The sequence below is a fragment of the Schistocerca gregaria genome, chromosome 9 (assembly GCF_023897955.1).
Source record: "Schistocerca gregaria isolate iqSchGreg1 chromosome 9, iqSchGreg1.2, whole genome shotgun sequence".
NCBI classification, from domain to species: domain Eukaryota; kingdom Metazoa; phylum Arthropoda; class Insecta; order Orthoptera; family Acrididae; genus Schistocerca; species Schistocerca gregaria.
In genome coordinates this window covers 149,453,621-149,478,707 of record NC_064928.1, presented here as the reverse complement: position 1 = coordinate 149,478,707, position 25,087 = coordinate 149,453,621, and positions in this window count along the sequence as shown.

Below are 25,087 nucleotides of genomic sequence, written 5' to 3'. Positions count from 1 at the left end.
TTCTTGAACATATTGTATATTACCCACCTTTCCCAGTAGCTCACCATCTTGAACCATTTTACGTTCTCGAACGCTCTTTTCATGTCGACAGATCAGCGATGATAAAGGATTTACATACAGAATGGAAATGCTCTCTCTCTCTCTCTCTCTCTCTCTCTCTCTCTCTCTCTCTCTCTCTCTCTGTCTCTCAAACACAAACAACACACACACACACAAACATATGTAGGTGCAGCAGAAACGTACATCTCGCGACAGAAAAGTTTCTGTCCACAAATGAACACAAATTTAGAAAGCATCTCTCGTGAAATTCAGCTTGTACATTTCTCGATGGATATCTTCCGTACCATGGATGAAGGGCGAAAGGAACCTTCCATGTCCCTAGAACTCTGGAAAGCGTTCGACATAGTGCCGCACTATAGACTGTTAAATAAGGTCCGAGCATACGGAATAGGTTGTCGGATATGTGAGTAACTTGCAGACTTCTTAAGTAACGATTCAGATGCCTCTACCGCTGGACGTTTTTGTAGGAAATTTAATGAAGCTGAACTTCGTAGTGGGATGCGTTTTCGCTGGAGCCTTGGTTTTCTAGTTCTTAAAGGAAAACGCGTTTGAAGGTCATTTTTGTATGTTTTTCTTGAATAATTAGCAAACTACGATCGCTAGCGAAAATTAAATTTCCTCGAAAAAGATTCTGTTCATTATTCTTTAGGATTAACTGTTTGCGAGCAACGCTTGGGAGAACACGAAAATAGTGCGCTTGGTAATTGAAGGCATTGCGGGTTACATGAAATGAAGCAGTAAGGGCAGCTGAATCACTCCACGAACATAAACGAGCTGACAGACAGGGTGAGCCGGAATTTGCGATTATTTGCTGATGACTCTGTAGTATACGACAATGTGTTGCCATTGAGTGACCGTAGGACACAGGATGAACTAGAATTTCTATACGATGTCATGAATGGCAGCTTGCTCTAAATGTAGGAAAATGTAAGTTAATGCAGATGAGTGGGAAAAAACAGTGGTGCAATGGGCGATTACAGTGACTGACACTGGTTTGCTGACTGCGTGTCGTACAGACGTTACGGCGCCTTCCATGAACACCAGCGGCTTACGTCGGCCCCACATAATGCCACCACAGAACAGCACGTAACTTCCACCTTGCTGCACTCGATGGACAGTGTGTCTAAGGCTTTCAGCCTGGCCGGCTTGCCTCCAAACACATCTGACGATTGAAACTTCCTCGTAGATTAAAACTGTGTGCCCGACCGAGACTCGAACTCGGGACCTTTGCCTTTCGCGGGAAAGTGCTCTACCATCTGAGCTACCGAAGCGCGACTCACGCCCGGTTCTCACAGCTTTACTTCTGCCAGTATCTCGTCTCCTACCTTCCAAACTTTACAGAAGCTCTCCTGTGAACCTTGCAGAACTAGCCTGAAAGAAAGGATACTGCGGAGACATGGCTTAGCCACATCCTGGGGCACGTTTCCAGAATGAGATTTTTACTCTACAGCGGAGTGTGCGCTGATATGAAACTTCCTGGCAGATTAAAACTGTGTGCCCGACCGAGACTCGAACTCATATCATATCAGCGCACACTCCGCTGCAGAGTGAAAATCTCATTCTGGACCACTGACGATTGTCTGGTTGAACGCATATGCGACACTCATCGGTGAAGAGAACGTAATGCCAATCCTGAGCGGTCCTTTCGGCATGTTGTTGGGCCTGTCTGTGCCGCGCACCATGGTGTCGTGGTTGCGCTTCAATCCGTCTACTGCGCACAGTTTTAGTCGTAACACGACGTCCTGTGGCTGCACGAAAAGCATTATTCGACACGGTGGCGTTGCTGTCAGGGTTCCTCCGAGCCATAATTCTTAGATAGCGGTCATCAACTGCAGTAATAGCCCTTGGGCGGCCTGAGCGAGGCATGTGATCGGCAGTTCCTGTCTCTCTGTATCTCCCCCATGTGCGAACAGCATCGCTTTGCTTCACTCCGATACGCCTGGACACTTCCCTTGTTGAGAGCCGTTCTTGGCGCAAAGTAATAATGCGGACCGTCTACCCATGGTTGAACTACAGACAACACAAGCCGTGTACCTCCTCCATGGCGGAACGGCCGGAACTGATCGGCTGTCGGGCCCCCTCCGTCTAATAGATGCTGCTCATGCACGGTTGTTTATATCTTTGGGAGGTGTTAGTAACATCTCTGAACAGTCCAAGGGACTGTTTCTGTGATACAATATCCAAAAGTCAACGTCTGTTTTCAGTTGTTCCGGTAAATGGGGTGATGGAAAACTTTTTTTTTTTTTTTTGATGTGTGTAGAAAAGCTGCCAAGGTGAGAGCAGGATTCGCACTTTCAGTGTTCCACACAGTATACAGACATTTAATGCCTTCCGGAAATCGAGTATATCGACGGCTTTTGACTGTTATCGACATTGATAGTCGTAAGAAATCTGTCCCCTTGGTTTCAAGACTTTCTACAACGTTTTAATTTCAAGTCTGAAGTCGGATAACAAATGAAAAAAAATTTTTGTTTCGTGTGTTCTAATTACAATTCTACATTTTTTTGAATTTTTCCTTTTGTTCTACTGTAAAATCTTTATTCTTGCCAAATTTCATGATTCTAGAGCAACGGTAAGTGTCCTTTCGAGAATCAAAATATGTGAGATGAATAGCCGAATCTTTTGGTTGCATAGCCATAGAAGCTTACATTTATTACACCGCCAAGAGACCATATACTTTAGTATGTGGCATAAATTTCAGCTTGGTACATCTACCGCTCCTGAGGAAAGGTTTTTAATAGCTGACAGACGGACAACTAAGACAGCCCACAAAGGTTCTGTTTTTATCGACTGAGGCAAGGAGCCGTAAAAAAATTGTTGATACATTGGGGAATACCTGCCCGGAAACAATATATGCTAAAGCGCAGGACGAGGAGGTGCGCCGGCCCTGGATAGAATCTGAAAATGTTCACTCACTTTCCTATGAATACAGACAGTTGTGGTAAGAGTATTCTGTCCCTAAAGCTTGGGTGGAGGGGGCAGGCACGGGGGCTCCGGGGGTGGAGGGGGAGCCGGGGTTAAGCAGTGAGAATAGAGTGCTGACAGGAAAGGCATCTGGACACCCCTTAAGCTAACAAAGGCAAGTCACTTAACAATCATGCCAAACCGGCTATGACGCGGGACAAAGCTACAAGATAATGGACAAATTGAGACATCAGGGAATGATATGGATCTTGATGTTTTTCTAGCGCAACTGATGCTCCCTCACATTTCCGGCGTAAGGACTCATAAATTCCGCTTCCTATTCTAATACGTCGGCTATACACCGTTCGGTCATCTTCAGAGTGAGTTATTGCGGTCACGCCGTCCTTTTAAACCCACGGATCACGCCATTGTGCATGCGGCACAAGCACCAGAGACTTTAATCGGAGGTTAGAAGTAAACGGTGATGATCTAGTCACACGAATTTGACATCCCTCTATGTTCGACGTCAACTGCAATAATCACTCACAGACGGCAGCCTGCCGCTCTAGCAGTGGATGCTTTACAAAGCGTGTCGTGAGGGCGCGGAAAACAGCCGTTGTCTTAATACACTACTGGCCATTGAAATTGCTACACCAAGAAGAAATGCAGATGATAAACGGGTATTCATTGGACAAATATATTACACTAGAACTGATATGTGATTACATTTTCACGCAATTTGGGTGCATAGATCCTGAGAAATCAGTACCCAGAACAACCACCTCAGGCCATAATAACGGCCTTGATACGCCTGGGCATTGAGTCAAACAGAACTTGGATGGCGTGTATAGGTACAGCTACCCATGCAGCTTCAACGCGATACCACAGTTCATCAAGAGTAGTGACTGGCGTATTGTGACGAGCCAGTTGCTCGGCCACCATTGACCAGACGTTTCCAATTGGTGAGAGATCTGGAGAATGTGCTGGCCAGGGCAGCAGTCGAACATTTTCTGTATCCAGAAAGTCCCGCACAGGAGCTGCAACATGCGGTCGTGTATTATCCTGCTGGAATGTAGGGTTTCGCAGGGATCGAATGAAGGGTAGAGCCATGGTTCGTAACACATCTGAAATGTAACGTTCACTGTTCAAAGTACCGTCAATGTGAACAAGATGTGACCGAGACGTGTAACCAATGGCACCCCATACGGGACAACAGAAGTGCAACTGTTGAGGATCTGACCGTCCAGATGAATCAAGGGGCTACCAGGAATGTCTCCTAGACGACTTTCAGGGAACGTTGCTGAGTATGGGGCTCCATAGCAGGTGCCTTCATGCACCGATTTTGACTGGTGTTAATTGGCAATGAAGGCATAAATTTACTCGCCATCACCTCAATTGGATTTCCGCTCAGAGACGACAGGTTCTATGGTGGCCACAATTTCGCACCTTACAAGCACTCATCTACATACTTTTCAGTGATTTACAACGGGAATTAGGTATCATTTGATAGGTTGTACATCGTATATGTGAATATTTAAAGAAGACCTTGTAAACAGTTGTTAAAGCTTATTGCATGAGAGGTGACGGAGTGTCTTTATTATCAAAATGACGTAATGAATGATTGCCTGTACTAGTAGAGATTGGAACGCCAGTGGAAATGAAAATGCAGGAGTAACTCAAGCCCTGGGAGGAAATACTCGCACAGGTGTGTTCGTCCTGCTTAAAACGTGAAGTTGCCAAGACGGACGGTCGGGGCACCTGAGTGCTGAAGCATAATAAAGTGGCGGCTGGCCAGCATTGTAGCTAGGCTGGGAGGATAACCGGAAACTCTGAAAATCTTGCATGCAGCACAGAGGAACAAGGAAGCGCTACTTCGGAAATCATGCAGGCTGGGTTACTTTCGAGGATTTTTACTCTGAGAAGCGTACCATTGTATGAATTCCTCATTAACGGGGGTAACTACTATATTTCATTTCAAACTTACCGCACTGGATGACAAAATACTTGAATATGGATGGTCAGCGTTCGGAAGAAACTGTAGCGAGGGAGAATATTCTGTGGTTTCGAGAATATGATTCGCCTTCTGCAGTTACGAGGGAGAGGAGCCAAGTTTTGCTAGGAAACCAGCGGTGGAGAGAAAGAGGTACTCCGCTTAGTATCAGCTTTTGTTGGTACAAACGGACTTTCTGCCTTTGCTTTTAGGAGATTTTATAATTTGAATGGTTAGGCACTGTACTGTTGCGAACTTACACAATTCTGGAAATCGCCACCGTGACTGAGGCTTCGACTTCTTCTGCCTACACTCACGTAGAGACGTTATCTGAATTCCGTCCTTGTGGCTGAAAGCTCGCGTTTCCCGTCTATAGAAAACAGAGAGGAGAAGAAAGTATTAGATTATACTAGTCAGAGGACCGTATTGTCCTGTCCTAGTGTTTGAATGACGTTTCTTTTTTATATTTTGTGGCTGGAGTTCTTACGTCGTGACAGACGTGTACGAGAACCATCACTCCGACGTACCGGACGCAGCACATGCGCCGATATTGCTAGTTACTTTCGACTTATTAGGGCTATAAGGCTAAACAGCTGTGATCACGTAAATTTTATTTCCACTGAGGTTCCACACCACTATAGATCATCTTTGAAAGTAGTGTCTTCTAGTGTTTGGTACGTAGATGATGTCAGTCATCTTGCGTTATTTGTATTAGATCGCGTAGCCATAAAATGAGGCAGATTTGGGCAAGTGATCACTAATATTTTTTAGGAAATTCATTTGTGTCCCTTTGTTTCCATTGAACATTGATATATAAAGATTTGTGATATATAGAAGGGATCTACAATAAATGTATTAGCAGTATCAACGTTTATAATTTTGTAGATACTAGTTCCCTTAACCATTCGGTTATGTAATTTATATGTTAAAGAGTAACAAGGAATAAATAGTATCACAGTTAAGAGTTCCTAAGATCTGCTTCAGGGGGAAATCACATAGGGCTAAATCTTCATTTTCGCGTTCAGTGATTTCCGTTGCGCGCATTCACGTTTAAAACCCGCCTGGAGTAACATTTTGGAAAGTGGCCTTTCAGAAGAATCACGTCCATCGAACAGGAAGCAAACACCTTGCAACAGATGGAGGAAGGGTCGAAGCCAGAGGAGGCAGCGATATTGTCTGGGGAATGTTTCCGTGGCATTCGCCATTCTGGAAGGCACAATGGATCAATACAAGCAAGCTTGTGTTCTGAAGGACTACGGCCACTCCTACATGCGGTTTGCTTTTCCTCGGCAGATGGCCTCTACCAGTATGACAATGCGACGTTGAACACAGCTCGCAGTGTACGCGCGTGGTTTCTAAAAGCACCGTGATTAACTTACCGTACCTCGCTGGTCTCCACACTCTCAATTCCTTATCTGTGGGACCACTCTGTCGAGCTGCTGGCGCCATGGATACTGAACCGAGAAACCTAGGCAGCGACCGAGAAACCTAGGCAGTGACACTGGCGTCAGCTTGGCTCCACATCCCTGCCGGTACCTTCCAGAACCTCAATGACTCTCTTCCTGGACGTCTAGCAGTCGTCCGAGCTTTAAAAGTGATTATTCAAGCTTTTGACTGATGTTTACATTAGCGTGACTGGACAGCGTACGTATAATTCTTAGTTGCACTGTGGCGACGTCTTTGGAAGCTTCTTAAAGGAAGCAACGTATTCCATGACTTATCCAAACTCACCTTGGGATTTAATAAGCAGCTGAAGCGGTTTATTCATACCCAAGACGCTATCTCTAAAATCCCTGGGCTAGCGGGACGGAGCGGGTGCGGTTATATTTGTAGAAAGGGGCCAAAATTAGTTACTGTCAGTTGCACTCAAAATATAAACTTTATTTCTTAAAACACAGAATCACACAAGCAAGAATCAAAACTTTCAAAGTTTTAACGAAAGACCTCCTTTGATATAATTTGGATCGGTTGAAGGCCACATCGAAAATCCAGGGCACAAGGCCTATGCGAAGAATTGAGGTACAGTAGTTATCCTGGAGGTTTCACTTCTTTAGAAGAAAAAATTATCTTCAATATAAATCGGCTGAAAGCCTTAGCTTATATTTTTCCCATAGAACTCGGCTGGAGGCCTCACGTTTATCAAGAACAATGTTACGGCTTAAGGCCGAGACAAAGATTTTCAATGTTTAATCTACATAGCCTGAAAACCCAACAAAACAATTTAATGGCTTAAGGCCTAGGAAGAAGAGCTTTCAATTTGAAAAGGCTGAAGGCCTTATCTTAAAATATTAGGTGTAAACTCGGCTGAAGGCCTCATACTAAAGGATAACAATCTTATGAGTTAAGAGCAAGACAAACCTAACCTAACCTAAGAGAGATTAAAACTCGGTTGAACGCCACACAGCATGCTAAAAACAATTTGACAGCTTAAGGCCTAAAGGGAAGAGCTTCTAAATTTCAATTGAAATGGGCTAAAGGCTTTATCCTAAAATGCTTCATATAACTCTGTAAGTAGGCTGTTTAGGTTTTTTTATTGGTAACACCGCCGCCACGTAGCGCTCTGTATAAAAATCACTGGCTGTGCCGTGTGCAGTCTGTGGCTGGTTAGCATCCAGCTGCCGCTGCCCAACACTACAACGGCAGACAACAATGCAAACCAACCACAGACTGCACACGGCACAGACAGTGATTTTCATACAGAGCGCTACGTGGCGGCGGCGTTACCAATAAAAAAACCTATAACCAGCCACAGACTGCACACGGCACAGCCAGTGATTTTTATACAGAGCGCTACGTGGCGGCGGTGTTACCAATAAAAAAACCTAAACAGCCTACTTACAACTCTTGGCTGAAGGCGGCATACGAAACCCAAATAATCTCACGGCATAAAGCCCAGAAAAAGAAATTCCCAATTTTTAATTTAAGCTGGAAAATAAAAGTAGAAAATATTTCTTACGGCTTAAGGCCTAGACAAAATTTTTCAACTTTTGATTTGAAAAGGCTGAAAACTCGGCTGAAGGCCACATACCAACTTGATACAAATTTACGGCTTAAGGCCTAGGCACAAGGAATTTTAAATTTTAAGTTTGATAGGCTAAAACTCGGCTGAAGGCCACACAGAGTACTGAAGACTAAAAAGGAAGTCACTATGTTAAACACAAGGAGCGGCGCTCAGAAGGTTGCAAGGATCGGCCTCGGAAGGTAACAGTAATGCACGTTTAGGTGAGACAGGCAGGCAGACCGACATCCTCTTACTCGGAAGGCAACCCAACCGAAAGCCAGCTGACGAACCAACGAACAAGATCAGTTCCGCTCCACCCGACCAGCAAAACGACAACAAAGTGTCAACAGCACAACGTTCGGGATACTGGTGCCCAATCCAGCCAAGTCAGAATAAACGCCCAAAACTACCAACAACACCTCAGCTGTCGAACTACACGCCGTACTGGACAGCATCAACACGACGAAGAAAATACACTGCCGAAAACTACGTCAACGACCAGGGCAGGTAACCGGAATTTAAACGGCCACAAGGCAGAAGATACCGCTGGTACACTCCATTAATGAAGGAATGAATTAAAATAAGTTAAACAGCACACAGGAAGACGGCTGCAATTCTACCCGACTTCAATGCACACACGTTGTTGCTCACAGGAATCTCCCACCAAGCGACAACAAGAATCAAACGATGTGATAGCAGTTGAGGTCTGATAGTAGGTGAAGTGTGCACTCAACTTGAGTGTCCAGTATCGTTAGGCGACGAACGTAACTCTCGCGAGATGCGACTTACAACTCCAACCGCACGTGCACGCCACCAGCGGCTCTAGTCTGACTAGGCACCTCGCTGCTCCGCCCCAACCGACTGACTGCCACACTCAGCACACCTGGGAATTATATCCGCCACACCAAAGATGGTACAGCAGTACTAGTATCGTTACAAGGTGTTGCTGCCACTCATGGAGAGAAAAAATGATCAAATGTGTGAAATCTTATGGGACTTAATTGCTAAGGTCATCAGACCCTAAACTTACACACTACTTAACCTAAATTATCCTAAGGACAAACACACACACCCATGCCCGAGAGAGGACTCGAACCTCCGCCGGGACCAGTCGCACAGTCCATGACTGCAGCGTCATGGGGAGAAAATAGCAACGTTACGGCGGTAACTGAAGAAGAAATAAGACACGACTGGACTGCAACCAATGATTAAAAAAAAAAAAAAAAAAAAAAAGAACAAGGCATGTCGCGAGCCAGTCTCGGCTCAGTCTCATTACTCACTTTCTTCATAAAGCGAATTTCAACTGATTCTTTCACCACGAAGCTACAAAAATATGTAGTCGACGCTTTTTCGTACAGCGCAGAGTGACTGGTTTCTGTGCAGTGCTCTGCCACATTCGTTGGTCTGGAAGAGCTTGGGGTATCCACAGCGCTCCGTGTATAGATTGTACGAGTTGTCTGTCCAATGTATGAAACTCCACTCTCAGAGGAGATCTAATGAGCCCCATCCTTTCCGAGCATAAAATCATCTTTAACGGAACCAAGAGCGCCGCTGTCGCCGGTGGAGGGTGCATTATTACGTTGGTGCATAAATTCGTAGCTTTTTTGTTTTATATGTTGGTATTCCGGTTACTAAAATGGTTCAAATGGCTCTGAGTACTATGGGACTTAACGTCTGAGGTCGTCAGCCGGCATTCCGGCTACTATTGGTTTATTTATGGATTTCCATTTTCTTTGTAGTTCAGTGTTCAAAATGGTTCAAATGGCTCTGAGCACTATGGGACTCAACTGCTGTGGTCATTAGTCCCCTAGAACTTAGAACTACTTAAACCTAACTAACCTAAGGACATCACACACATCCATGCCCGAGGCAGGATTCGAACCTGCGACCGTAGCAGTCGCACGGTTACGGACTGCGCGCCTAGTTCAGTGTTGCTATTTGAGTTTACACATTGTCATTTTTTTCATTTGGAGATTGTGAGTGGATATGCGGACGCTAGAAAATTGAGTAAAAAATGGAGAAACTGAAACATTTCCGCCGGCCGTTGTGGCTGAGCGGTTCTAGGCGCTTCAGTTTGTACCCGCGCGATCACTACTGTCGCAGGTTCGAGTCCTGCCTCGGGAATGGATGTGTGTGACGTCCTTAGGTTAGTCGGTTTTAAGTAGTTCTAAGTTCTAGGGGACTGATGACCTCAGAAGTTAAGTTCCATAGTGCTCAGAGCCATTTGAACCATTTTGAAACATTTCCACATTTTCTTCTGTTTGAGGTCATTAGGAGTGTGACAGCAGCGAAGACAGCCAGAAACATTTGGGCCATGTATGGGAATAATGACACTGAACTCATTTTAAGGAGGTTGCTCTTCACGGTCAGCAAGACCTCTGTTGAAGGTCGTTTGAACCCATTAATCCCCAATGAGCCGCGTCGTTGTATCCGAGAACCGGCCAATGCGATAAATTGGATCATTTCACCGTTGTGCAACATTTGAAGGCAGTGGAGATGGTTCAAAAATCGGGTGTAGGGGTGCCGCATGCTGTAACTGGAAATCACAAAAACCAGTGGTTGGTCATATGTGCATCTCTGCTTGCTCATGATCAGTTAATTCGTGAAAGACACCAACCATTCCTATCTCGTATCGTTACTGGTGACGATAAAAGGTGTCTTTATGCTAAGCAAAAGAAAGGTTGAGCCCAAGCAGAGCAGTACTTTACTGTACAAAACCTGCACCCATCCCCAAAAATAATTTTTGCGTCTGGCAGAACAGCAAAGGTGTGGTGTACGAGGAATTGCTTCCCCGAGGTGTAACCATCACTGCTGACATTTACTGTAAACAACAAAGACGTCTCTAAGTCTAAATCCAAGAACAATAACCAGGAAAACTGCGTGAAATGCAACTCCATGATAACGCCTTACCTCAGTGTGCTTGACAGACAATGAAGCTATTCCTGAGTTTGGAAGTTATTTCGCATCCACCTCGTTCACCTGATTTGGTCGTCTCAGCTACTCTCTTTCGAACAACCTCCAAGGATCTTACTTTCCAGATGAAAATGCGCTCCAAACATAGCTTAACGAGTTCGTCGTCTGAAACCCATGTAATTTATACAGTTGTGGAATGAAAAAGTTTCCCCAGCGTTGGCAGACTGTTGTAAATAATGAAGCAGATTATATTACTGATTACAAATTCTGTGTGGCCCGCATCTCGTGGTCGTGCGGTAGCGTTCTCGCTTCTCAAGCCCGGGTTCGGTTCCAGCCGGGGTCAGGGATTTTCTCTGCTTCGTGATGGCTGGGTGTTGTGTGCTTTCCTTAGGTTAGTTAGGTTTAAGTAGTTCTAAGTTCTAGGGGACTGATGACCATAGATGTTAAGTTCCATAGTGCTCAGAGCCATTTGAACCATTTTTTGAAATTCTGTATGTGTGTGTGTGTGTGTGTGTGAGAGAGAGAGAGAGTGAGTGTATTTGTTTGTTTGTTTGTGTTGCCAACTTATGCACCAACCCAGTATTTTGTTGTTGCTAAGGGTCCATCCTGTTACTGATGAAGCGCTTCCTACTTATGGTAGGAAAGCCATGGATTTACATCTCTCGAAGAGCTTCCGACTTATGGCAGGAAAGTCATGGGTTTACATATTTCTGTTTCTTCTTCTGCATTCCTTATGCCTGCCTTTTGGTTTTATTCACAGTGCCTCAAGTATCTCCCGTCACAGTAGTACAACTGACGGTCGCAGCAGACGCATTAAAGTTTAGATTCCAGGAAGCAGCTGTGGCTTGTGGGTGGTAGCAGTAGGTGATAAAAATTGATTTTCCGATTTCCTCGCTGTGAAAAAATACTCTATATAAATCAAGCAAAGCTTCATGAAATCCTGGCGTCAGTTTTTCGGACCAGGTTTTTTCCTTCTTTACAAAATTAAAAACCACTTCTTTGGAATCGCACATTTTCTTCACTATGTAATACTTCTCACACACTTGTGAGGAAAGTAGTTGGCACACAAAATTTATTTTTTCGTATCATTAAGTTTCACATCACAGCTCTATGATGCAATAGCTGTTTTTTTGGTTATTGGTCACAGTTATTGTGATATTTGGAAATTGAGTAAATGTATCCCATATAATTTGAAGAACTTGCAGTGAAAAACGTCGTTGCTGCCTACTTTACATTTGGTTCAGTTTAGGTGATACATTGCTGCGTGCTAAATGTACCTAACCCATCGAAATTGTTCTTAAATATTGAACAAAAGCCGTATCACACTGCAGTATGGAGAAAATCGAAGCTGAAGTATTTTGTTTGAGGGCATCGGCGTCTAGTGTGCTGCTTGTGCGCGACACACCCAATTAACCCGCAGTTCACTGTTGCTCTTAACTTCAGATGTGAGTACTTCGCACTAGTAGGCATATGTTTCTGAAAATGAATGATCACGCTTTACTTTTGCACCTACTGCCAGAAGAAAATGAGGAACACATTCTACTCCAACATGACAGAAAAAAAATCTCATCATTAGCCAAGACTTGTAAGAAGTTTCTTTATGACACTTACCGATCATTGTCAAAAAATGGCAAAAAGTTTCCAGGTTGATTGTTGCCTAGCCTTAGATTAACTATGTACGACGTTTGGTCAAAGAATATCTCAGGAAAGTTTTATGAATTGGATTTTTGTATCCAGTAACACCTCGCGAAAAAGCAAGAAAAGTCAAAATATTTGGAAGACAGAAGTAGTTTACTGAGCATTTGTTCTGAGCGGAACAACGAAAACCATTAACACCTAACTGAAATTTGTTATCCAATTAGGTTGTGCATAATCAGTTACGTTCCGTTTCTTCATTGTCAGTACAAGTGACGTACAGTAAATAATGTAGCACACGTACTTAACTAATTCACACTGGCTAGTGGTGAAGATATGTCCCTCAATAACTGAGAATGCTCAGCATGCTGACTGACAATTCTGAAGAAATTTTCAGATCGAAAACCATCTGTAATGACATAATTTTCGCTTTTTTCCTTAAGTGTGGTCTGTTCCTTGGCGGGCATTGCTATATGTGTAAGAAACTAATTGTCATCGCTGTCACTCATCTGCAGAAAGGTATTAATAATAAACTTGTTCACCATTTCCACTAATTTTTCGCCTTCTACTACAATAAATGGCTCTTTTGTAACAGACCTTATTTTTAACTGGTTGGGTAACAGCGCTCTGCTGCAAGCTGCTGCAGCACCAAGACTGCTCTCTGGGAGGTACAGATTAACAGCTAATGCCACCATAGTCCGAGGACACTGCTAGAGCTGGTATTACATTATCATACTTCTTTGCCAAAGCTGATATATAAAATATTTTTGTCAAATAAATTTTGTAGTGAAATAAGGAACTTTGTTAAATTACGCCTTTTATCAAAGAAATATGTTCCAATGTGGGGCCTCGCCGTAGATTTAATCATAAAAGTCGTTCTCTTCACTGCAATGGGAAATGTAACCGGTTGGAGCGCCGGCATAGCTACAGCTTTATCCTGGAAACGTTTCCCAGGCTGTAGCTGAGCCATATCCCCGCAATATCCTTTCTGTCAGGAGTGCTTGATCTGCAAGGTTCGCAGGAGAGCTTCTGTGTATGTTTGGAAGGTGGGAGACACTGACGGGATTAAAGCTGTGAGAATAGATTGTATGTCGTGCTTGGATAGCTTAGTCGGTAGAGCACTTGCCCGTGAAAGGCAAGGATTCTGAGTTCGAGTCTCGGTCCGGCACACAGTTTTAATCTGCCAGGAAGTTTCATCGCTAGAGATATTTGACGTATGTAGTGCGTTTGTAAACATGACTTGACAGTTTAGTTGGTGTGTTCCTTCGACTCTTTTAGATAACCTTGCTTTGACGCATGGGCGGTGAGCAAGGGGCACGCTATTAATCATGTGCTAATGGATATGTGCGTCACGTTGCAGACGGCTTCAAATCCACAATCTCAGTTACAGCCGTCCACCCCTACATATGGAAACATCTAGGCAGCTTTTCAGCTAGTGGGGGTAGGGGAGAAGGAAACACGCCAATATAACAAAAAAAAAAATGTCTTACCTCTCCCCTCTACTTGGTCTATTTTTTGAGTCTGTATCCCACAAATCAAAAAGTTCTTCGTCTGTTTTGTGATTTTTACTGCGTTTGTAGTTGTTGAATCAGATTCTATGAACTCTGGATGCCACAGATTAAAAAGTACTTCCTCTGTTTCGTACTTTTTATTAAGTTTGTATTGCTGGAACAGTAATTGCGTTAACTAAATTATTCAATAATTAAAATAGTTCTTCTTGCCCGATTTGTGTGTATATTGTGTGTAATAAACATTTATTTATCTTCGAATATTCTTCTTTCGTTGCTTTATAAATCGCTTTACATGTTTCCCGAATTGCTTTGGTTAATGCGCTCTGTGTTGCTGCAGTGCTGTATTACAAGCTATAACTGCTCTCTCCTGTAGCAAGAAATCGGAGTGTCAGTGTGAGCTTGTCTCGTGCACATATAGCCTTTCTGAACTGAGTGTTCTGTTTTGTACTGTATGAAGCCACTTTACTGCACAAATATTGAAATGCTTTAGCAGTAATTCGTAAGTAATTTATATATAAGACTTGACGCCCTCCACTTACAGCTCTCGTAAAAAAGATTTGCTGAACGATTTTTTATCTCGACGTAAAACCCACGGCTTCATCCAAGTATGTTTCTTTTTTTTTCTGCCGCTTCTCTTCCAGATACACGTACAATGCAGTTCTGGTACACGCAACTGCAGCGCACAGTAATAAGTTGTTGATGTCCGCCATCTTGAATTTTGACGAAAAATACAGTGAAAGTGTAATATTCCTGTTTAGCACCAAGTCAAATATCTTTGTCAAAGAAATTTGACGAACATTTGGTCACATTTGTTTGTCAAAGAAATATGATAGTGTAATACCGGCCTAAGAAACTGCTCCCACAAACTTCCAATCGGACTTTATAGGCTGCGTCAGTTGCCGAAATAGTGATGGCGGTTACTGCTGAAACAACAGTTTTCGAGTTACACCGCCCCCCAGTCTAATCCGACTGTTAAAACAGCTCAAAATCACCAATCCTCGTTCTTTCACTGCTATTGCTTCCAGTAATAAACGTAACCTCAAACAAAGATTGAAAACTTCAAATGGAGGTGAAGGTGTAGGAGGTCACGATAAATGTGGGTTTGAGGCTGTGCTAGAAACTGGTCTCATTGTCCGTTGCGAAGACTTTGATGGTCAAGGAGACGGGCATGGTGACAGCACACAAGTTGATTAAGTCAATGCATCGTCTCTTTTGGACAAATTTTTATCTTGGAACAACCACAAAATTAAGAGTTTTTATTTCAATTTCGAATAAAAATTAAGAGGAATTCAGTTTGAGAAACTAGTCAGACGGACACAATGTCCACAGATGTTTAGAACATAATACATAATAATCATTCATACACTGTCGTGTATGTTAATATTGTATAACTGTTTTATACTCGGTAAATGCCAAATACGTTTTATTCCAGGCTTAAATTGGCATGCTTGAGGAACTTTGAGTCGGTATAAAATATTATGTCAGAGCCATCCAGAATGCTGCAAAACCTCGTTTTAGGTCCTAATTTTTTCAACTTTTTTCAAGCGCATCTCCCTATTTATCTATTGAGTTATCATTCCTCCTCCCATCTCCCCCCCCCCTCCCCCCCCCCCCCTCCCGCCAGCGCAATAATTTACAGCCGGTGACGCCCGTGCATGGGACATCTTGTAAAACACCTCCAGACTAGGGATGACACCATTCTGCAGCGAGAAACTACGCTGCAGAACACCTGAGGTCAAGTTTTGTGCATTGCACATACACGCGTAGCATCTAATAGGTCATCACGCTAAGCAACAGTTTAATTACTTTGCCAGCAAGGCTGTAGCCATTTTACTTCATGTGTTTGTTGTTTCTAACAGTAGGCATTGTTATTGTGGTGTCAATGTTAGACACCACGCTAGAGGTTGCGATAGTCGATAGCGGCCCAGCTCTTGAAACCTCTCTGGACTCGTTGGCACTTGCAGCGCCGCCGCATGGCTTGGAGAGAGCCTTGCCCAGATCGTACCAGACAAGTCAGCTACAGGTCGTTAGAGAAGTCATATTTGAAAAGCTTTCAGCTCGCTAGGTTCGCGGTCTCTAGTTCGCTTGTATTACGCACGTAATACCAGAATTGTGTTATCTTCCTTATTGTATAATCCAGTTAATTTTTGTTAATAAGTCATTCGATTTCAAGAAGGATAGTTGTTATTAGTTATGTTCTTGGAGTGCAATACCAGGACAAAGTTAAGTAACAGTTATTTACTAAGGTATTCCAGTACTAATTATTATAGAATATTCCATATTCCTACAACCACCCCACTCGTGCTAACCTCTATCATACCACTGCAAGCCCGAGGGGTACCGACCGAAAAGCATTCTGCATTTGTATGTGGTCACGACATGCTGCCATCGACCTCCACTTCAATTATTAAAATAGCACCTATCGCTTTTCCCAGTTAGTTTAATAACCTAATATTTCAAAGCAACGAAAGTTTTTTCGAATAAACATTACTCATTTTAAAAAAGTTTTATTTTAAAACCAAAACTTACAGCACTGCTGTCATGCAAAACTTTTATGACTGTATTTTATTGTTATTAGAAAAAAAGAAAAAAAGTCTGATATATTTAGGTCTAAAAAATACCCTCCTACTACGAGGATTTTTTTGTCTTAGTGAGTACCACTGCAGTCATAATTACTCCAAATAATTTAAAAAGAATGTGTTGGCAGTAGTTTAATGAACTACCATAAAAACATACATTACTGTTGTTCAATGAAGCAGTAATGTTTCTTCTTTCATAAACATTACGTTCAAGAAACATTGACCCCCAGTGGTTATCAGTCCAAAGAAACGAATTGTAAATACAAAACTGAATAAAACATCACTGGAAGCGATTGTCTTACAGAGAAAAATTCATACATTTTTGGAAAAAATAGCTTTGAAAACAAGGGAGTTATGCTTTTCTAATTTGCTTATGCCATGATATTGACCCCAGTTATGCTAGAAAGAGCACACCAACAGCTTATGCAAGAAATCGTAACAATGGGTACAAAAATATGTAAAAATAATGTTTGCATTGTTGCAAGTGTTTCAGATAACACCAGTTCAATATAACAATCATCATTCTGTTTTCATAAACGTTACATTCAAGAAGCAATTTAAATTGTGGTAATGTTACCCTCAAAAATACTCAGTGCAAAGCCTATGAATAAATTTGAAATTGTTGTAAGTGTAAAAATGAATGAATCATTATTGGATACAATTGACTCAAAGGGAGAAAGACACATATTTTGAAAACAATCGTTTTTAAAAAAAGGTATAGGTATTTCCTTATGCTTGTGGAGTCATAATGACACCAGTGGTAGTAGGAGGGTTAACACGTCAACTGGTCATTTTTTCCCATCCCTATGCCGCAGTAGTCTGCTGTGTGATAGGAGCCACCTGCGCTAATATTCGCGCATGTCAGCTATTGCTCGGAACCGGGCGACTGCTACGGTCGCAGGTTCGAATCCTGCCTCGGGCATGGATGTGTGTGATGTCCTTAGGTTAGTTAGGTTTAAGTAGTTCTAAGTTCTAGGGGACTGATGACCACAGCAGTTGAGTCCCATAGTGCTCAGAGCCATTTGAACCATTTGAGCTATTGCTCTCATATTGTTATTCAACAGGGTGTAAATACTTGAAAACATGTGAGAAGTATGCTGTTCCAGTTGAGCATTTATTATATATCAGTATGTACTACAATTGCAAGATAGATGAGCAAAACTTGTGACACATTGGCGTATGCTTTCCATGTGGTATCAAAAGCTCAAATCTTGAGGGTCACATAAAAACAGAATGATTCAAAAATTCAAATGGCTTCAAGCACTACAGGACTTAACATCTGAGGCCATCAGTCCCCTAGACTTAGAACTACCTAAACCTAACTAACCTAAGGACAGCACACACATCCATACCCAAGGCAGGATTCTAACCTGCGGCCGTAGAAGCAGCGCGGTTCTGGACTGAAGCGCCTAGAACCGCTCGGTCATAAAGGTCGTCGGTAACTACATGACAAAATACTCGGCGCCCCAGATATCGTTTGAAAAGGGAACTTCTGTGGCGTCCCTACAGGTGTTGCCGTTTCTGAATCAGACGGACAAAGCTGTGACTGTACTCCTCGCTCGCCACAAGTCGCGTCGTCTCCCCTGTCGCCGTTGGAGGTTGGCAGCACTGCAAGTTGCTGTGCATCCCTCTGTACGGTGTCGTATCTCAGAGTATCTCAGTTGGGCCTCTCATCACGGCGCCGCGATGACAAGAAGCCTACGAGCCGCGGCGGCTGCAGGCGGCCCATTAGGACAGCCATTAGCGGCGCCGGGACTTCCCCCTGTTGCTGGCAACACTGCACAGGGAAGCCCCGCACCGTGGTCATTAGCACCTCACAAAGGCGGCGCCGTAATCACTCGGTCGCGGCGGAGCAGAGCGGTTCCGAGTACTACCTGCTGACTGCCGCACTCGCTGCAGTACTGTGCAGGCACTCCAGAACAACACTCTGACGTCACTTCCCCCGTGTCCTTGTGACCAGTCAATCTTCTCTGTAACTACATTATGAATGGTGACATATAATTAGTTGTACAACGAACATGAAGGCAGTAATTGCATCATTTCTTTGTTTACACATGTGACTTTATATAAAGTAGTAGCACTAGTAGATCACTTTATCACTGTTACAATGATACTGAACAAGTCGCAATTATACAATTTAGAAACAGAAATACACTAATTCAGTTGTATAGTCACACTTCTGATTCCTAGGAGTAATTTGTGGAATCAAAACCAATTCTACACTCCTGGAAATGGAAAAAAGAACACATTGACACCGGTGTGTCAGACCCACCATACTTGCTCCGGACACTGCGAGAGGGCTGTACAAGCAATGATCACACACACGGCACAGCGGTGTTGGCCGTCGAATGGCGCTAGCTGCGCAGCATTTGTGCACCACCGCCGTCAGTGTCAGCAAGTTTGCCGTGGCATACGGAGCTCCATCGCAGTCTTTAACACTGGTAGCACGCCGCGACAGCGTGGACGTGAACCGTATGTGCAGTTGACGGACTTTGAGCGAGGGCGTATAGTGGGGATGCGGGAGGCCGGGTGGACGTACCGCCGAATTGCTCAACACGTGGGGCGTGAGGTCTCCACAGTACATCGATGTTGTCGCCAGTGGTCGGCGGAAGGTGCACGTGCCCGTCGACCTGGGACCGGACCGCAGCGACGCACGGATGCACGCCAAGACCGTAGGATCCTAGGCAGTGCCGTAGGGGACCGCACCGCCACTTCCCAGCAAATTTGGGACACTGTTGCTCCTGGGGTATCGGCGAGGACCATTAGCAACCGTCTCCATGAAGCTGGGCTACGGTCCCGCACACCGTTAGGCCGTCTTTCGCTCACGCCCCAACATCGTGCAGTCCGCCTCCAGTGGTGTCGCGACAGGCGTGAATGGGGGGACGAATGGAGATGTGTCGTCTTCAGCGATGAGAGTCGCTTCTGTCTTGGTGCCAATGATGGTCGTATGCGTGTTTGGCGCCGTGCAGGTTTGCGCGACAATCAGGACTGCATACAACCGAGGCACACAGGGCCAACACCCGGCATCATGGTGTGGGGAGCGATCTCCTACACTGGCCGTACACCTCTGGTGATCGTCGAGGGGACACTGAATAGTGCACGGTACATCCAAACAGTCATCGAACCCATCGTTCTACCATTCCTAGACCGGCAAGGGAACTTGCTGTTCCAACAGGACAATGGACGTCCGCATGTATCCCGTGCCACCCAACGTGCTCTAGAAGGTGTAAGTCAACTACCCTGGCCAGCAAGATCTCCGGATCTGTCCCCCATTGAGCATGTTTGGGACTGGATGAAGCGTCGTCTCACGCGGTCTACACGTCCAGCACGGACGCTGGTCCAACTGAGGCGCCAGGTGGAAATGGCATGGCAAGCCGTTCCACAGGACTACATCCAGCATCTCTACGATCGTCTCCATGGGAGAATAGCAGCCTGCATTGCTGCGAAAGGTGGATATACACTGTACTAGTGCCGACATTGTGCATGCTCTGTTGCCTGTGTCTATGTGCCTGTTGTTCTGTCAGTGTGATCATGTGATGTATCTGACCCCAGGAATGTGTCAATAAAGTTTCACTTTCCTGGGAGAATGAATTCACGGTGTTCTTATTTCAGTTTCCAGGAGTGTAAATCTGGATGTCCCCTGCTACCGAACCCTCACCATTTTAAAGTTAATCTTTACTTGGCCAGATGCCGCGATCTGAAAGTCCGTCTGGTCAGCATATTAAATTTGTACAATTATTTATAACCGTTCCCCTTATCGTTTGCGTAATAGCTGGCACTTCTTTCTGCACCACTTTAGAATATGTTCCTTCGTTAAAAACTTTGCTTTGTACTCTGTGTTTCTTTGCTAAGAACGTTTCCACGCCGCGCTGTCTGCTCGACCCATGACGCACACCCACAAAAACGTGCGGCACTGTGCCTCCATTTGCTGCCACTTTCACCATTTTCTAGCTCACTTTCAAAAATGTGTCTCAACAGTCAAACTCACTGCTTCCTTTTCTTACTCAGTGGTGTATTACGTCTACTCAGTATGCAAGCTATTACACATACGAAATATCAAATGATTGACTTTTGTTTCGGCCGTGCATTTCCTATTATTTCGGATAAGACCTATTTTATTCTTTACCCAAGCAGTGAATGGATATAGGGGATTCGATATTCTAACAAACACTCCCTCTTACAGTACCTCGTCTCCTACCTTCCCGAGTTCGAGTCTCGGTCCGGCACACAGTTTTAATCTGCCAGGAAGTTTCATATCAGCGCACACTCCACTGCAGAGACAAAATCTCATTCTGTAAAATCCCTCTTACAGTTCACTTTTCACAAGTCTCCCTGCCTACCTTGGACAGTATCCATCCGTCAAACAGCAAACTGTTTCTCAGTTGGACGTTCTGCAATGAAACTTACCTTAGTTACCGATCTGAAATAAATCTTGTGTGCTATTGTTTGCAGTCGCCAAGCTCTGAATGAGCTAATTACTTTAATTGCTTTATTGAAACGTTATCTGCTTTGTAGCAATTAATTTTGAATTATTTATTGCTGCTATTTTTCCCTAGCCATTTTGAAAAAAATATGGCGAAGATTTCAGTCACCCATCTTTAAAATCATTACCGAACTTTACTAAAATTACACTTTTTCTTAATAGGAAATTTTTAAAAAATTTTGAATTTACTAGAATTTAATTAAAATTGCAAGTTACTTGAAAAATTACGCTACTATCCAAAGCCACCAATCCACTTAAATAAAGATAGCTACTTACATTACATTTCTTTAATTTCTGTTTCTAGATTTAGATTTAAGCTTATATCTTATTTTATAGAACTTTGACACAAGGTATTGGTGATGGAATAAGTAAATAAATCATTAGTTAGTTGAAATTCGCTATATGAAATGTTCACTAAAAGAACATAATTATGCACTACTCCATTACAAATGACTTTACACACAATTAAATACAAAATCTTGCTCGTTACTGTTAGATGTTCAGTGTGGTGAAATCCAGTGTAGCACCGGTTCTACACGTCTCCCTGCATGTATGTGGCGTGCTTCCAAAATTCGCCACATATTGCACTATTGCTGTTACGACAGACGTTACAACCGTAACAAAAAATAGCCGTTTAGTCGGAAAATTATTACACCCACGACCTCATACTTTACGAGACGACTTTGCACAGAGCACATGAACAAAACCACACACCTGAGAGTGACTTAGAGCACTTATTGCACAATATTACTGTTCACCTCCGCAGCCATAAGCAACAACAGGTCCTCTCACTTCAACACTCCAGCTACCTCTGCCTTTCCGCTAGAGTTCCACAGGCCACCAATGGACGCCACTCTTCTCGTCGAATCAGAACTAGCCCTCAGCTTCTCTACAGTTTCGATTCTAATTCTGTTACATTTTAAAAGCTTAGAGTAGCTCATCGGTCATTACATTCAATAATAACATAAACCACTCGTTTATTTTACAAAATATTATCTCATTACCATTTGAGACTCAGACTTCTTATACTCGTTTCGAAAGTAGTGAAGACAAACACAATCTGGCTCGCTACTACCCATCTTCCTTGCAAAGTAATACTCGCAAAATTTGTACAAGCATCACAACTACATACACTATGTAATTAAAAGTATCCCGACACTCCCAAAAACATACGTTTTTCATGCTAGATGCATTGTGCTGCTACCTACGGCCAGGTACTCCATGTCAGCGGCCCCAGAATGGGGCGCTCCGCGGAACTCACACTTTCGAACCTGGTCAGGTGCGCCAGTACGCAAGATTTCGACACTCCTATACATCCCTAAGTACACTGTTCCCGATGTAATAGTGAAGTGGAAACGTGAAGGGACATGTACAGCACAAAAGCGTACAGGCCGACCTCGTCTGCTGACTGATTGAGACCGCCGACAAATGAAGAGGCTCATAATGTGTAATAGGCAGACATCTATCCAGACTATCACTCAGGAATTCCAAACTGCATGAGGATCCACTGCAAGTACTATGACAGTTAGGCGGGAGGTGAGAAAACTTGAATTTCATCCTCGAGCTGCTTCTCATAAGCCACACATCACGCCAGTAAATGCCAAACAACGCCTCGCTTGGTGTAAGGAGCGTAAACATTGGATGATTGAACAGTGGAAAAACATAGTGTGGAGTGACGTGTCACGGTACACAATGCGGCGATCCGACGGCAGGGTGTGGGTAGGGAGAATGCCCTGTGAACGCCATCTGCCAGCGTGTGTAGTGTTAACAGTAAAATTGGGAGGCGGTGGTGATGGTGTGGTCGTGTTTCTCATGAAGGGGGCTTGCACCCCTTGTTGTTTTGCGTGGCGCTATCACAGCACAGGCCTACACTGATGTCTTAAGCACCTTCTTGCTTCCCACTTTTGAAGAGCAATCCGGTGATTACGATTGCATCTTTCAACACGATCGAGCACCTGTTCATAATGCCCGGCCTGTGGCAGACTGAATCTTACAGGAAACCTTTGGGATGTTCTGTGGAGTCGAATTCATGCCAGGCCTCACCAATCGACATCGATACCTCTCCTCAGTGCAGCACTCCGTGAAGAATGGGCTGCCATGCCCCAAGAAACCTTCCAGCATCTGATTGAACGTATGCGTGCGGGATTGGAAGCTGTCATCAGGGCTAAGGGTGGGCCAACACCATACTGAATTCCAGCATTACCGAAGGAGGGCAGCCAGGTCTCCGGATACTTTTGATCATATAGTGTAGTTGCTGCTTTATAACCCCATAGTCCCAATTGCAAGATCTGATAAAACAACTGCTGAGGCAACTGTTAAGTGTACAGTACTTTTCTGTGAAGCTATCATTTGAAAGATTAATACTACACCGTTCAGCCATTTCTCACTAACAGTTACTGCGCACACTTTTTTTTCTTTGCGTCACCACCTCTTCCGACTACTTTGGTGTGGCCCATGATGAAGTCCTCTCGTGTCTGAACCTTTTCATTTCAGTGTGCCACTTGCAACCTACATACTCAATTATCTGCTGGATGTTTTCTAACATCTGCTTTCTCTACAGCTCCCTCTGGTGCCATGGAACATATTCCCTGATGCCTTAACACATTGTGATATTGCTTCCTGTGGCCGCCAGTATTTTATCATGCTAGAAGCTCGCCTTGATGCAGCTTGATATACGTGAAGTAGCGTAGAGTACAAAAATTGTTCAAATGGCTCTGAGCACTATGGGACTTAACATCTTAGGTCAGCAGTCCCCTAGGACTTAGAACTACTTAAACCTAATTAACCTAAGGACATCACACAACACCCAGCCATCGCGAGGCAGAGAAAATCCCTGACCCCGCCGGGAATCGAACCCGGAAACCCGGGCGTGGGAAGCGAGAACACTACCGTACGACCACGAGATTCGGGCAGCGTAAGTACAAATGTAGCGGTCAGCGCTGCAGTGATATGCTTACACTGAGAACTGAGTGGTTCAGTCACTTACAAAACTCTGTCATAAGAATCAGATTGTGCAAAAGTGAACTAATTAAGACAATAACCTCTTATAAACGATATAAGTTTCCCTAATGTATTTAAAGCGGATTAGACACCTCGCGTAATCCCTTTGTGTTGGTAAAGTCAGATAAATAATATATCTCCGAGAGTATGATTTATTTATTTGTCCTGGTCTGTTGGCGATTTCATTTTCTGGCACTACTCTCCACCTACAAATTTTTTGTCCTTATAAGTTTCTGTTGAAATGGCTGATGGACTTATAGAGTCTTTCCTAAATTTGTTTTAACCCGCTGGATCGAGGGTATGGTTTTGAGTTGTTCTACATATGTCGCTGTTTTGTGAGTGTTGTTGTTGGGTGTCTGTGCATACGACATAAAATTTCAATCTTTGTCTCATTATGAGTGTCGCAAGATTCGATACTTTCCCTGCTGTTTTTTTGGGACTGCAGTCTGTATTCATTTTCCGTTGTTTTGGTGCCGAATATCTTTCCTGGAAAATTGCTGTCTCTCCTTTACGGATGTCTTCCAGATCATCTTTTCTCTGGTATGTAAGCGTTTCACTAACGTACAAGACATCAGGCTTCATAGTTCAGATATAGTGCCTCATTTTTGTATATAAGGAAATTATTTTTTACTGTAGACACTGAGATTTTCCGTACGCTCTACTATGTTTTCCACCCGACTTTTCTGCGCCGATTTCACTCCCCTTGTAGGTTCAAGGATTTCGCCCAGGTACCTGAAATATGGACTCTCTCGATTTGTTCATACTTTGTGATGTTACTGAGTAGATGTAATGAACAGGTGTACTTGGTATTTTTGAACAATGTCTGGAGGTCAACTGTTCCATCACATTCCTTGATGGTTTCTGTCTCGTTAGTTGCTGCCACCTGGTATTATTCCCAGATCATCTGCTGAAGCTAGGTAAGGAATTTAGGATATGTTTTCAGGTCATTTGCTTCCTAAGTTCTTTCTACCACTCTTTGATGTTTTATTTTGCCAAGAACCAGATGAAATA